The sequence below is a fragment of the Malurus melanocephalus genome, unplaced genomic scaffold (assembly GCF_030028575.1).
Source record: "Malurus melanocephalus ecotype Western Australia unplaced genomic scaffold, MMel_1.1 scaffold_238, whole genome shotgun sequence".
NCBI lineage: Eukaryota > Metazoa > Chordata > Aves > Passeriformes > Maluridae > Malurus > Malurus melanocephalus.
This window is the reverse complement of record NW_026623470.1, coordinates 1,083,579-1,096,825: the sequence shown is the minus strand read 5'-3', so window position 1 is coordinate 1,096,825 and position 13,247 is coordinate 1,083,579.

Genomic DNA, 13,247 nt, shown 5'->3' with positions numbered 1-13,247 from the left:
TTATTATTTATGTTTTAGCATCTAATTTCATTATATTTGTCCTTCATACCAGCTTTCAATTGAAGATACCTCCCATGTACAGTTAGTTACACTGATCAAAAGAAGAGAAGTGAGAGAGAATTCACACACCTTTGCTTTCAGGGATGCAGACAGAAGGGAGACTATCTTTTTCTCTGTCCCCAGTGAGGCAGCCTMGATCTCTGTAGGGGGTTTCTGAGTGTGCTCTGTCATCCATGTGCTGCGCCGTTCATTCGTACCCGCCTTGTGACACTGAGGCACCAAGAGAATGTTGGATTTGCCGAGCGTGTGCTCCCATCTGAGCAGCAGCTGTGCACAGCAGGTACAGTTGGGACAGCTGGACAGATGTGGCTCTGCTCCAGCTGCCTGTCACAAACGGTGCCTGGTTGGGAACAGRGACGTTGCCTTTGCAAAAATGATGTGGTAACTTCACCTTGTTGATTTACATTCTCCTGAATGAAAAATAAACAAAGCAAACAAAAAATAAAACCCCAAACCAAATGAAAAACCCATCACCAAAACAAAATAAAAAACCCAAYSCAAACAAACAAACCAACAAATAAAACAAAACAAAACCCACCTAAACCAGAGAATTAGAATTGTACCCCAGGGACTGATGTTCCTTTTCTGTAGGAGTAAACCTACAGGTTTTAGTTCCAATAGGTTTCCTGAAGGGGAACAACCAAGTGAAAAAAACTTAGCTCTTATTCACTCCAAATAACTCAAACCTGCCATAGAAATCACTTCATTGATTACTGAAATACAACATTCAATACTGGCAGAAGAATGTCCAAAATTTTTTCTGACTTGTCCTGCTTGCCTGGATGGTTGTACTAACCAAAGGCTTCTAAAGGAGAGAGCTGCATCATTAAAATTTTAAGGGACTGAAAAATTTAATGTGTATTTGGATTTAGGCAAAACAATGGAGATGTCACTGGTATATCTTGGCCTTAAGGCATCAAAAACCCTAAAAAGTTATAGACACTTTTTTTTTTCTTTTCTTTTCTTTTTTTTTTTTTAATTTAAATTAGCTGAGACTGAAACCAGAAATTCCCAGCAATGCACAAGTATCACAAGGAATCCCAGTGCAGAGTTTTGATGCTACCTTGTAATGCATCTACATAAAAACATCTGAATGCTGTCTGCACTGCTTGCCTGGGAATGCAGCTGATGACTTTAAGGTGCCCTTTGACAATGTGCGGCTTCTGGCTGCCTTAATTCTTCCTCTGGCTTTCATGGGTCTGGGTGGAAAGGAGTACAGAAGTTTTAACTGTCACTTTCTCCCTTTCCTATTATTTTCTGAAGGTTTTGAAAATAAAATTCATAATCCACCTTTTTTGAATAACTAAGGAGCAAGATATGAGAATCAAATGCTATACTGATGTAAAAGAGATTATTTGGAATTGCATTAAAAACTCCCAGACTTCTAGGTTGTGATAAGTAATAACTCCTCCTTGCTGTATACAGATTCAAATACCATATCTTGGGAATGGTCCACATGGGAAAATTACACCGAATCACAATAAAAGTTCTGCAAAGAAAATTTGACCTCACTACGTTTGCATTTCTTTCTTTTTTTTTTTAAATGCCTTGTGGAAAAAAGTAATATTCCAGCTCATATTGCAAGAGCACAAAAGAACAAAGGTAAAAAAAATTCTATCTCTCTCTAGAATATTTGAGAGCAATGTCTTACCTTTCTGCCTAGTAATATCAAAAACGTTTCTGGCAATAAAGCAATTGGAAAGAATTAATGTGTAATTTAGAGCTCATTTGGGACAGAATACTCAAATTCATTAATCATAATTTTATAATTTTTATGGCATCACTACTGAGCACTGTTGAGATTTTTGATTCATATAATGATGACTTTGCAGACCTAAATTTTGTTTTCCTTTTAATTCAAATTTTGAAATTCATTTTTTGAGGTGTAAGGATGCATTACTTTCTGTATTTAAGAGAAAYGACATATTCTCAATCTTAGCTTTGTATTAGTGCATTCTTTTATACAGAGAATTGAAAAATCATGCTATATAGATGTAACATAAATTTATCATAAATTATGTAACATAAATTTATATGTATTTATCTCTCTGAACAAATGTGTTAAAGTCAAGGTGTGCATTAGAGATATTTAGAAGTCTGAAAAAATGTATATTGGATAAGATTGTACATAAAAGTATTGGCCACTGTGCCAAGTTTCTTAACAACACACTTTAGGAGTGATTAATATGGAATAAAGTCAACAACGACACTAGTTACAAGAGTAGTCATAAATAATTTATTTTTTAAGGATGGGAACATGGTTTTGTGTACGCAATAGAGTTTATTTCTGGACAATTACACTTAATGGCAAAGATGCTGAACTTCTCTCTTTAGGATCTGAAGGACCTTGAATGTTCTTTTGGAAACAGATGTTCATGAGGAACATTATTTCCATTTTTGTTGTTAATTTGTTTCAACTTCAAATGAATGGAGAGGCTAGAATTTGGGTGTTAAGTTAGATTTAGCAAATAAAGGAGAAAGAAAACTATGTGTACAATGGAAAGAACTTACTGAATGGATCTAAATCCTATGGTAGGTAATTTGATCTAATTTTTGCAGAAAGGCAAATGCCAGATGTTTGCTCTACTTTGATCTTAATAACACTTTGGGCTGCAGACAATAAGATTGGTTTAAAATTTATTGTCTCTTTGATTTCTTCATTCTAATGCTTTTTAAATTCTTTACACAAGACAGATCTATATATAGGCAACTGGGGTGGCATCAGAAGCATTGTGTACTTAAGACATTCTTGAAAACCTCAGTATGGAACAGTGTTTGCTTTTTTATGCATCAAAACAAAGCCAGATTTTATACAAGCAACATTCAATTTTCATTTTATTATAATGTCTCTTTTTATTTTGCGTATGAAGTTCTGACTGTCGCATCTGTGGCACAGCTCCTTATATGCTTTTATCTTTCAATAACCTTATTAAAAGTCAAGACAATATATTAAATCAACATTAAGCAGCAGGAGTTGAAAGTTAAACTAATCCATTCCTTTGCATCGGGAGTGTAATCTGTGTAGACCTCTAATTTCACCATTGAGTTGCTTTTAGTGTTCTTTTTGTACAGAAAATGCTTTCTAAAAGTAGAGGTGCTGCTGAATGGACACCAGTGAAAGCTTCTGAGGAGCCATMAGATCCAAAAGGTTTCCAACTTGCCTTCAGTGTGGATCTTCAGGTTCAAGGAGAACACTGCTCTCTGAGTGTGGGTTGAACTCATCTTACAGCTGCTTTTTAAGTGGTCTCAGGTTTCTCACAGAATATCTTGTATATTCACTACTGATAAATGGTAAAAGCAAGTGAGTCTCAGAACAAACAATAGAGCAGGAACAATAGTTAAAAAGAAATACTTTTTTTTTTTTTAAACCAGACTAAATGTCTTATCATGATTCACTGGCATTGTTGGGACCCATCTGTCCCTTAGATCCATGCATGATGTCTCAACAATTGRTTTCACTCTGCTCAGCTCAGTAGTCTGAAAGTTCAAAAAGTTCAGAGTCACTTTTCGTCTGAAGCAAATTCTGAACTTTTCCTGGTGATGAAAATGCCAYAGCTCAGCCAACTGAGAGAACATCTACCCTGGCAGGTCTTCTTAAACTGTCAGCCTTGATGGACTATCAGAAGTCGGCAGGCTCCCTTCCCTACTGTACCACAAAGTTTAGTTCTTCCAAAAAACTCCTTTGTAAGTCAAAAGAAAAACTCCTTCCTTCAGARCCAAATATTTTTGTTCATTACCAATGACAAAACAGATGCACAAAAAGGTGTTCTTCTCTTTCTATCATGTAAGCATGATAAGTGAGAAGACTTGGAATTACCTCACCTCAAGAGAGAAGCTGGGTGAAGCAAAAGACTCTTCCCACAACAATTGTTTAAATGCATTTTCACATCTTTTCTTTCTTACCATTGCTATAACTGCAGAGGAAAAAACATCTTTATTTCTCACTATTACATTGAAATACTATTTGCATAATTCCAGGGCACATTTTGCCAGTCTTTGGCAAATGTGCCTCTCCTTGACAAAATATTCCATCCGTGACATTTGAGAAGGGGCTGTTTGAAAAGACTGGACAATTAAGTCACAATACATAGGGAGGTTTAAATGATATTTTATTTCAATGCATTGATTTCCTAAAGCATTGATTTCCTAAAAAGACTGGTTTTCTATAAAGGCATGATGTTTTGAGACTTCGAAAATCTTTTGCAACACTACCTTTTGTKCATCATAGCTTAAAAGTGTACAAATGCTACGCAGTGAAATTTAATGGAAGCCACACAAGGAAAGATTTTAGCCTCGACATTTATCTTTACCAACACATGGAACCACCTTGATCTGTTTTACTGTTGGTGAAAAACGAAGGTAGTGTCTATTTCACAGGAGAGGATAGGAAGTAAGAGTCACTGTGATGGATGGTGAAAAGAAACAGAGGGCAAGAGTGAAGAAATATGAGCGTCAGGTACTGATCTCAAAGATGAGGTCTAGTCTGCTGTCAGAATGTGTCTAAATAGCTTATTAATAACAGGAGAGATGTGTTGGCATTAGTGTGAAAGGAGGAGCATGCTCAGTTTGCACTATGYTGTGAGAAGTAAGCCATCTGCATAGAGAACAGTTTATATTTGTTAGACATAAATAGTCTACACAAGTACAAATCAAGCACAGATCAATTGTGAAAATATTCACTTACTTTAAAGCATTTATTCAGCACATGACACAGCAACAGTCTCAACCATCTCTATCAAATCTGTCAAATTCACTCACAAGGGCATAGCTGTACTTCAGTGTGACAYAGAAATCCTAGAGAATGAAACTGCTAACAGTAACAATTTATTTGCAAAAGCTTGAAGTTTATTCTTTAATTAGTATTAGTCAATGGGTGAAACAAACCCTGGTTTCTCCCTCAGTGAAAAATGAGAGTTACAAGGGAAATCTTCTTTTAATCTTCTGTAATGATTGTAAGGATGGTGTCATATTGTCTCCCCAATTCTCTTCCCATTTGACCTGTCACTCCCAACAGYAGCTCCGTTTCTATCTGGGGCTGACATGGAAGACCAAAGGAACACCAAAATCATTTGGTGAGATGACACTGAGGAGTTTATGCTGAGTGGAACCCCTGGAAAGTGGGGCACTTACATCGTGCTCTTGTTTCAGTATCAGAAATACATCTGTGGGGCATTATTGACACGAGTTCAACAATTGCTGCAGAAATCTCTCCCTATCAATGTCAGTACAACCAACACCTCCTCAGAAGTGACCTGATTTATTATTACATGCCAGATTTTTTTGTGATATTTAGGGAATGTTTCATTCAGTACTGCAGGTCTTGCTTGATTTAGGCACCTATGTTTCATCTCCAGTGCCTTGAAGTAAGTCCGCTTTTCTTCATTATTTCTTTTCCAAATGAAATTAGAATTTGGCAATGCTGATTAGTTTTGGGTTTGGAGTTTTCAGATTTCAGAGGCTTCATTTATTCTATTTGCTCATGAACAACATGAGCCTGACATGAGCCTGACAACTGCCTGATAGCTATGGAAAGAAGTTCTCCAATAACCTATGGATTGTGCCGGTAAGAATAAACTAATCACAGGGTCTATTCAAGTGAAATGCTACAAAGGAGCCACAGACTGTAACCTTCCCTCAGGGCTCGTTGTTGGTGCAATCATGTGAAGTGCTTTCCTGCAGTATTCATTCAGGTCAAAACAGCCTGGAAGTTGGGGTGGCAGCTCTAAATTTTCCAACTTCAGCCTCAGTCTGTTCAGCTTTGCATAAAACCTTAACCTTACAGCACAACCTCAGACAGCACCAGTTTTGTGCAGAGGACACAGGCTGCCAAAGCCTGTGTGCAGGGCTGTGTTTGACTTGCACAAGGTAAGRCCTGGAGTGCACATTACCCTCTGAGCTGAGATCGGATGTTACAGCCCGAGGCACAGGTCAGCATGTCCGTCATGCACAGGCGAGATCGTCTGCACCTCTCGGCTGGAGAGGGATGTTATTTTCTTAAGGAGCAGGATGTTATTCCTAGAGGTCTGCCCCTTGGTAGGGTCAAGAGTAATATTTTATGGTTAATGTTTATGATTAATTTTGGCTGTGGCCTTTCCTTTCAGAATTTGTATGGTGTCAGCTCAGGTTGGTAAGGGGAAAGCTTGACAAGGTTAAGGCGTGAACCGCATACTCGCTTTTCCTTCCAAAGCAAATACTACAACAACAATGCACATGGGAACCAAGCTGYACATTCCTAAATCAAACCAGAACATTCATACAGGGAACTAACACAGTAAGGTCCAAGAGCATGGGTTTTGCCTTTTTGTTTTTTTAGTCCAAAGGATACATTTTCAGAAAGATGCCTTGGGAATTAGCTCAAAACAATCCCAGGAGCAGAAAGGCCAGTTTGGCATCAGATTTCTTGTGCTCACATTACTTAAAAATTAATATTGTCTAGGCTCCTGTTCTCTCAAAAACTGCTAAGGTAAGGTGATTGATTCTCAGCTGTTCAATGCTGTTTCAAGGCAAGGACATGCCTTGTGATCCAGGCTTACACTCATTCTTGCTTTTGGAAAATATCCCAGTTATCTTCCCTACTTTGAATAAGATCTTTAGATTCATATGCAGCTTATTCTCTTTTTAAGAATMTAAACTCGTAAACTGTTTTCCCTTCATGATTTTTATTTATGTAGTAAATTTCACAGTAGGCTTGCAGGTCGACTTGGTTTGATATTTTAGAAGACACGTAAGACCAGAAGAGATGGGAAACTTCTTTTAAAATCTCAAGGTGTTTTTGCATAGGGACAAGGCATATGGTCACACAGCTTGCTTTCTGTGGCTGTGTCAGCAAAGAGAGGGCAATGAARAGAAGTATTTGTGTGATACTGTGAAAACCTCCAAAAAGATACTATAAAGATAGCTTCACAAGTGTGCGCATGAAACAGTCTCAGAAACCTATCTTGGAACTGCATCACTGTTTTGGAGTGTTGTATCATCCAAAGGATGTGGAGCAGGAAGATCATTACAAGAGTTTCTSATGGTGACTTCAAATCTGGAAGAGAGGATAAAATTCACATGGTGAAACACCCTCTCTTTCTCCTGCCCTGGCCTTGTTTCTTATTCATTCTCTAGGAAATAATTTTTGTAATTAGAGAATAYATCTCACATTGTGCTTTCCTTTAAAATTCTGAGGATATTAAAAAATCTTTAAAATCTTTAATATCACTGACCTTCAGACCCTAAGGGTAGCAATGTGCTCTATAATTAAAACATTATCATGAACTCATAGCCTTTTTAGAAATTTTGCATCGCCCCATTGCACATCTCAAAGACAGGATTGCTATGGCTGCTCTGAATCATACATAAAATGAGCACTGTCAGCCTTCATCAATGATTCAATGGAAATTAAAAATTCGCAAAGTAAAAACCAAAGGGGCATAACACAATCAACAGCCCAAAATACTGCTACAGATGCTGCAAGGGAGATAAGTAAAGAAAACTTTAAAATATCATGATGTTTCAATGTCCGAGGTTAATAAGCGAAGCAAAAGATAAAAAATAGAGACCTCAAAATTTAAAAACRTTTCCCTTGACTCAGACACATGGTCCTTTGGGGCTCAGTTGTATATGGCGATTTGTGGGTTAAACTTTTTGTAACAAGTTGATTTCACATTTTACTGCTAAGCTACTTAGATATTTGTAGAATTCTCAATGGCTGATTTACACTATCTTGATTGGTTATGAACTGTATGGTGGAGTTTTGTGCCTGACTCTGTGACTAATTGAATCTGAAATGAAAACTTGTAAGTACTAACATAAATACTTACAAGTAYGACCAAAAATCTGGCTGAGAAATTTAGAGATCAAGTGTTGGAGCACTTTCAAATGGCTTAATCATTTCAGTCTTGGAATTTGCAGTTTGAATAAATCTTATTATTAGTAATGAACAAATACTGGAGCTGGATAAATGCACATGAATCTAGCAATGGTTTCTTAAACAGAGAGGGAAAAAGAGGAAGAAAAATTTACAAAGAGGAAACAATGCAAAAGGGGRAAAAAAAAGAGAGAAGTCTTAGAAGTCTTGTAACACACTGTGACTGAAAATATTTTTCCTCACTCACTCCTCACATTCTTTTTAAGAAGCTGCAGAGGGTTTTCATGAAGGCCCAGCATGCCTAAACAAGTTTCACTCAGAAAGAATAAGTTGTAAAAGTTAAATCACCACTCATTTCTTTTGAGCCTGTCTTCAGCTGTGATCTGTGGAGCTTTAGTTTCTCTTTGCAGGGATAGATAAAACACTACTGAAAGACCAAACTTGAAAACTCCCTTCCCAAATGTCTGGGAATTGCATATATAAGAACAGCATTTCTTCAAGCCCCAGCCTATATAGTAAATTATCCATATGCAACCCAGGAACTTCTGAAGCCCACACACCTGTTCATCCACCATCTTACAGGAAAGATTTCTCACATTCATTAATGTCTCAAAGATTGGCCRTAAAAAGCAAAAAACCCTAGAGCAAATAGGCACAATTAAATGTAACAGTTATGCAGAAAGCAAAAACAAGACCTGCAAACTGTTTTGAACACTTTTTTTGACCCTTCCCAAAAACCTAGCATGCCTTTAAAGCCAGGTCTTCCATTTGGCTGACTTTGAGACTTGCACAATTTTTGCATCTGGAATTCCTTCGTTTGTTGACTCACGGTAGTAGCACTCTCAAGAGCAAGGACTACTTTSTTTGACCTAGTGTATTCATCAATGTTTGCATTGCTAATTTCATTATTTTGTAAAGGACCTTGGGATCTGTCTCATGAAAGAGGTTACACATAAAAATCTCCAGTCTGCCTTGATTAAASTTTTCTGACAAACACTTTTCAAATGCTCATTTGCTTTTAAATTATTTAAATAATGAGTTATCCAGCTTTTACTGTTGATTTTGCACTGCCCTTTCTTGAACAATGGATGTATGAAAATATTATACGTTGCTGAAATAGATATTAGATCTATGAGTGGATCAATTTCTTTTGCCGTGTCACTAGCATAGCTTACATTACAGATATGTATGCATGTATTTWAAAAAATATATTCATATATATGTGTCTGCATATTTATGTAAAGTAACTTAAAAATTGCCTGCTTTTATTTAAGATTTAACCCCTAGATAAATGGCTATTATACTTACAGGCATGAGACAATGCATCTCTGCAATGATTTAATTGTATGGATCTAATCTACCTATTAATTAGAGGCAGAAATTTGCTTTACATTATTTTAAATCAGAGTATCACAAACCAATTCTGTATTTATGAAATAACATTTTTGACAACCCCAGAGCTGAAATACATTAACAAATAATACAGCATTCTGCAGCACAGAAAATTAGATTTATGTCTGATGAGAAAGCTTTCAGTGTTCAGAAGAATAGCATTTAYTTTAGACTTTCAGGATGGATCTTACAAATTTGGACTTCTGTTTAACATGTATGTTACTATTCTTGGAAATAAATTCACTTTATCTGATGTATTTGGTTCCCCACATGTGGTATATTCCTCTCAGACTAACACAGGCACAGCTCTATGGCAAATACTGCTCATGGCTAGAACCTGTGCTGCTGAAAAAGTCCTGCATTCAAAGATGCATAAAGAAAGTTCAAGAATTTCAGGCTCCAGCACTCCTTTCAAAACCCAAGGCCCAAATTCAGGTTCTTAATGAAATAAAATAGTTATTAATGTGGACAATCTGTCATCTGACATCCTGGCATGTCAGGATTCCAAACAAAAAAGCATATGAAGTCCATCTCTTCAGCAGCACACCATCTTAGAGGATCATGAAACTAGACAGTAAATAATATGAGAAGGAATAGAGAGCAACTGTCTGTAAACTGGATTGCTTTCCTCAGATACTTTTAATTAAGAGATGTAACTAATTACATACTTGCTTAACTGTTCAGTGCCTATCTAGATATTTCTAACATGCTCATCATTGTGGCATCCAGTATGGAATCACAGAATGGTTTGGGTTGGAAGAGACCGTAAAGATGATCTCATTCCAGCTGCCTTGCCATGGGCAGGGACACCTTCCACGAGACAGGTCCCAATTCCTGTGTATCCCCTTCTTTTCTACAGAAAATTGATTGCAAACAGTTCTTCATATTTGGTTAATGACTGCACTTCGGTCATTATTTTGATTGGCAATATATCTCCAATTCATCTATGTAGCTGAAATCCTTGCTTAGATTCTTGTCTTCTCCAGTCTCTTCAATGATGAGAAATACAACTTTTCAGACCAAAATCCRTTTGATCATGCTGTAGATTGGTTGAGTTTCTCCACTCCCTCTTTTAACCTGAGTGTTGTGAKTTTCAAGATCCTTCATAGAATATAATTTGGTCTTGCCCTCTCTTGACATGATCACTCCAACCTCTGCTTGGCTAAGGATAATGTTTTTCAAACAAACACATTAATAATGTTTCYAGAAACATCTAAAAGAAAATCACAGTCTTTTGGTTTAAAATTTATGTGATGTGTGATGCTAAAATCCCACTCAAAACTGCATAAAATATATCCATCTTTGGAGAGTGGTTGAGCATCCCAGCAAAGACGCTTCCAGTTTCTGTCCTTCCCAAAACGGTCAGCTGCCAAATGAAATCACAGCACSGTTTTTTACTTAAATTGTAATTGTTTTCTATTCTGACTATAGAAAAACTGGAAAAAATACCACAATGAGAGTAAGATTTACTACACTATCAATATAGTTACACAAGTAACAGTAAAATATAGACCAAATTGGAATTAAATTTATAGATTTTTTCCCCTTAGAAAACAAAATTAAAATATTAATGTCTGGAGACATAGATACAAACCTTTGATACTATTTTATTATGATTTTGTGAGCAATATGGTCTGACTTACTGAAATGCTTTTCAATATTATGCATCTGGAAATGGGACAAATTGCCAAAAATGGGATGAGAAATAAAGGAAAACTTCATCTTCAGATGTGTGCAAATTGTTTCAGATGCACCCCCACCCCCCAAAAAAAACTTCAAGGAAATTGACATCAGTAGGGTAAATATTCAAATTCCTTTCAGATCTGAGAAATACTGTCTTTTTTAACAAACTCACCAAACCTGGGATTTTAACTATATCAGTAAAGCAGTGCAAATAAAAGAGGTTATTTAGACAGAATTTTTCAGAGAAATCTACAGTATGACAATATATTTTGCATACAAAAAAGACAATTGAAAAAATTATCAAAAATACTGAGGAGGAAAATATAGTCTTTTATTTACAGTCAATGTCTCCTTAAGAATTTAGTTTAAAAATAAATACTCCATTCCACTACAATAACTTTTACAAAGTCAATCATGTGCATATCTTGGTTTTTGAGAAAATTAAACTTTCAGATACACAGTAGAAACACACACATACACACGCATACATAATTACAATGAAGTGGGAGGAAAAAGCACCTGAATCTATTTAGCTTATTCTTTTAAGACATTTTTAACATATTTAATCAAGAACTACTCAAAGGAGTTTAATTCCTGAAAACAAAAATCCCTAATCTGTATTAATACTCCATTATTTTTGCTTTACATATTGTAGGACGATAAATGCAAAGTTAATTTCATTTCAAAGGACAGCAAAGATATAATTACTGAGTATGTTTGTGAACGCTCAAGCAAAGCTTCCTGTAATTTCCAAATATGGCAAAGCTTTTAGCACAGAGAGCARTAGCTAAGTACAGTGGCAGGGGCAGCTTTTTTCTTGAGGCTGATATACTTCCCTAAAAAATAGTGTCATTATACATACATATTTCTTAAAAAATAGAATTCTGTTATTTCTGGGCAACATATAGTCAGTCATCATCTGGGCAGCTCTGCTGAAGGTGCCTCCAAGAAACAGTGTTTTTATCAACTCTGTAAAAAGTCCTTATCCAGTCTCATCTGACATGGAGGATGAGTCTTCCCTTCCAACAGGATGTTTCAAAATGGATGCAATATGACARGCACATTTAATTAGATGCAGCTTTTCGGGACTTGTCACCTAAAAATCTGTTAAATTTCCCTCTCAAGTCTCTCTCTCTCRTCTGAGCTGTTTGGAGATGGAAGTCTGTTGTTCAGGCTAAATGCCTCATGAGCATGCACACATATTGTTACACTTGACTACCGCAGCACTTAGGTCCCCTCAGAAGCTTGTCCAAGACAACCTGACTTGACTGACTGAATTAATATCATCTTTTAATTAAACAAAGCTCAATCAAACCCAACTGAACACTTCAATAGGAAGTTACATGAGGATGGACTTCTTCAACAGAAAATCCACAAGAAAGATACAGTGAGATTTATATTGTTGTTTCAATGGCATTGCAACATTTTCATTATAGATATATTTCTGAGTCTCTTTACTTGGTGCCTGCATGGAAATAATGRAAAATATGTATAAAACATAATGTCAAAACACTCAGATACGTCTCCCGTATSACATATCAGGTCTTCCATGAAACAGAAGATGATAATGTTACTAAATGACTTTCACAACTTTTGAACTTTAGATCTCTAAAATAGTTGCATAAAATTCTTATTCTTTAAATCCTACTGAGCAGAGAAAAAGTTTGATTATGATATTGGCAGGTAATATCTAATAATTCACTAAAAGGAMAGACAGTTGTTTAAATTTGGTACCTTGCTAACTGTACCTAAGATAAAGTCTCTTGCATATGCTTMAACTTTTGACAACTAAGGAACGAGGGTTTCTATGATTCTGGGATTTTTCACTGTGCAATCCAAAATGCCAGTTTTCTCAGACCTAGCTTGGGAATCTTCAAAATAGTGTTGAATTTCAGACATAAATTTGTTACCTTGTTAATACTGTAAGATGTGCTCAACAAATGTTAATTAATCAATCATATGAGATACATATATTTATAATTTGACAGTGGTTTCCTGCATTGTTTTGTTCTACACCACACTGTTTGTAATATTTAAATTTCAAAATCACAACAAGGCTCTTTCATCTTAGATAAGAATATTTAATTACAATTAAGAAAAATATTTTATTGAGTCTTTTACATACTTATTGTTACATTTTTCTGAGTATAGGAACTCTTGTAACAGGTGAATAAATGGATAGGGGATGCCACTGAACTCCATTTGAACTGAGCCCAATAAGCTGTGTTAGACTACACAGACCTTTCAGAAAAATGTTCCA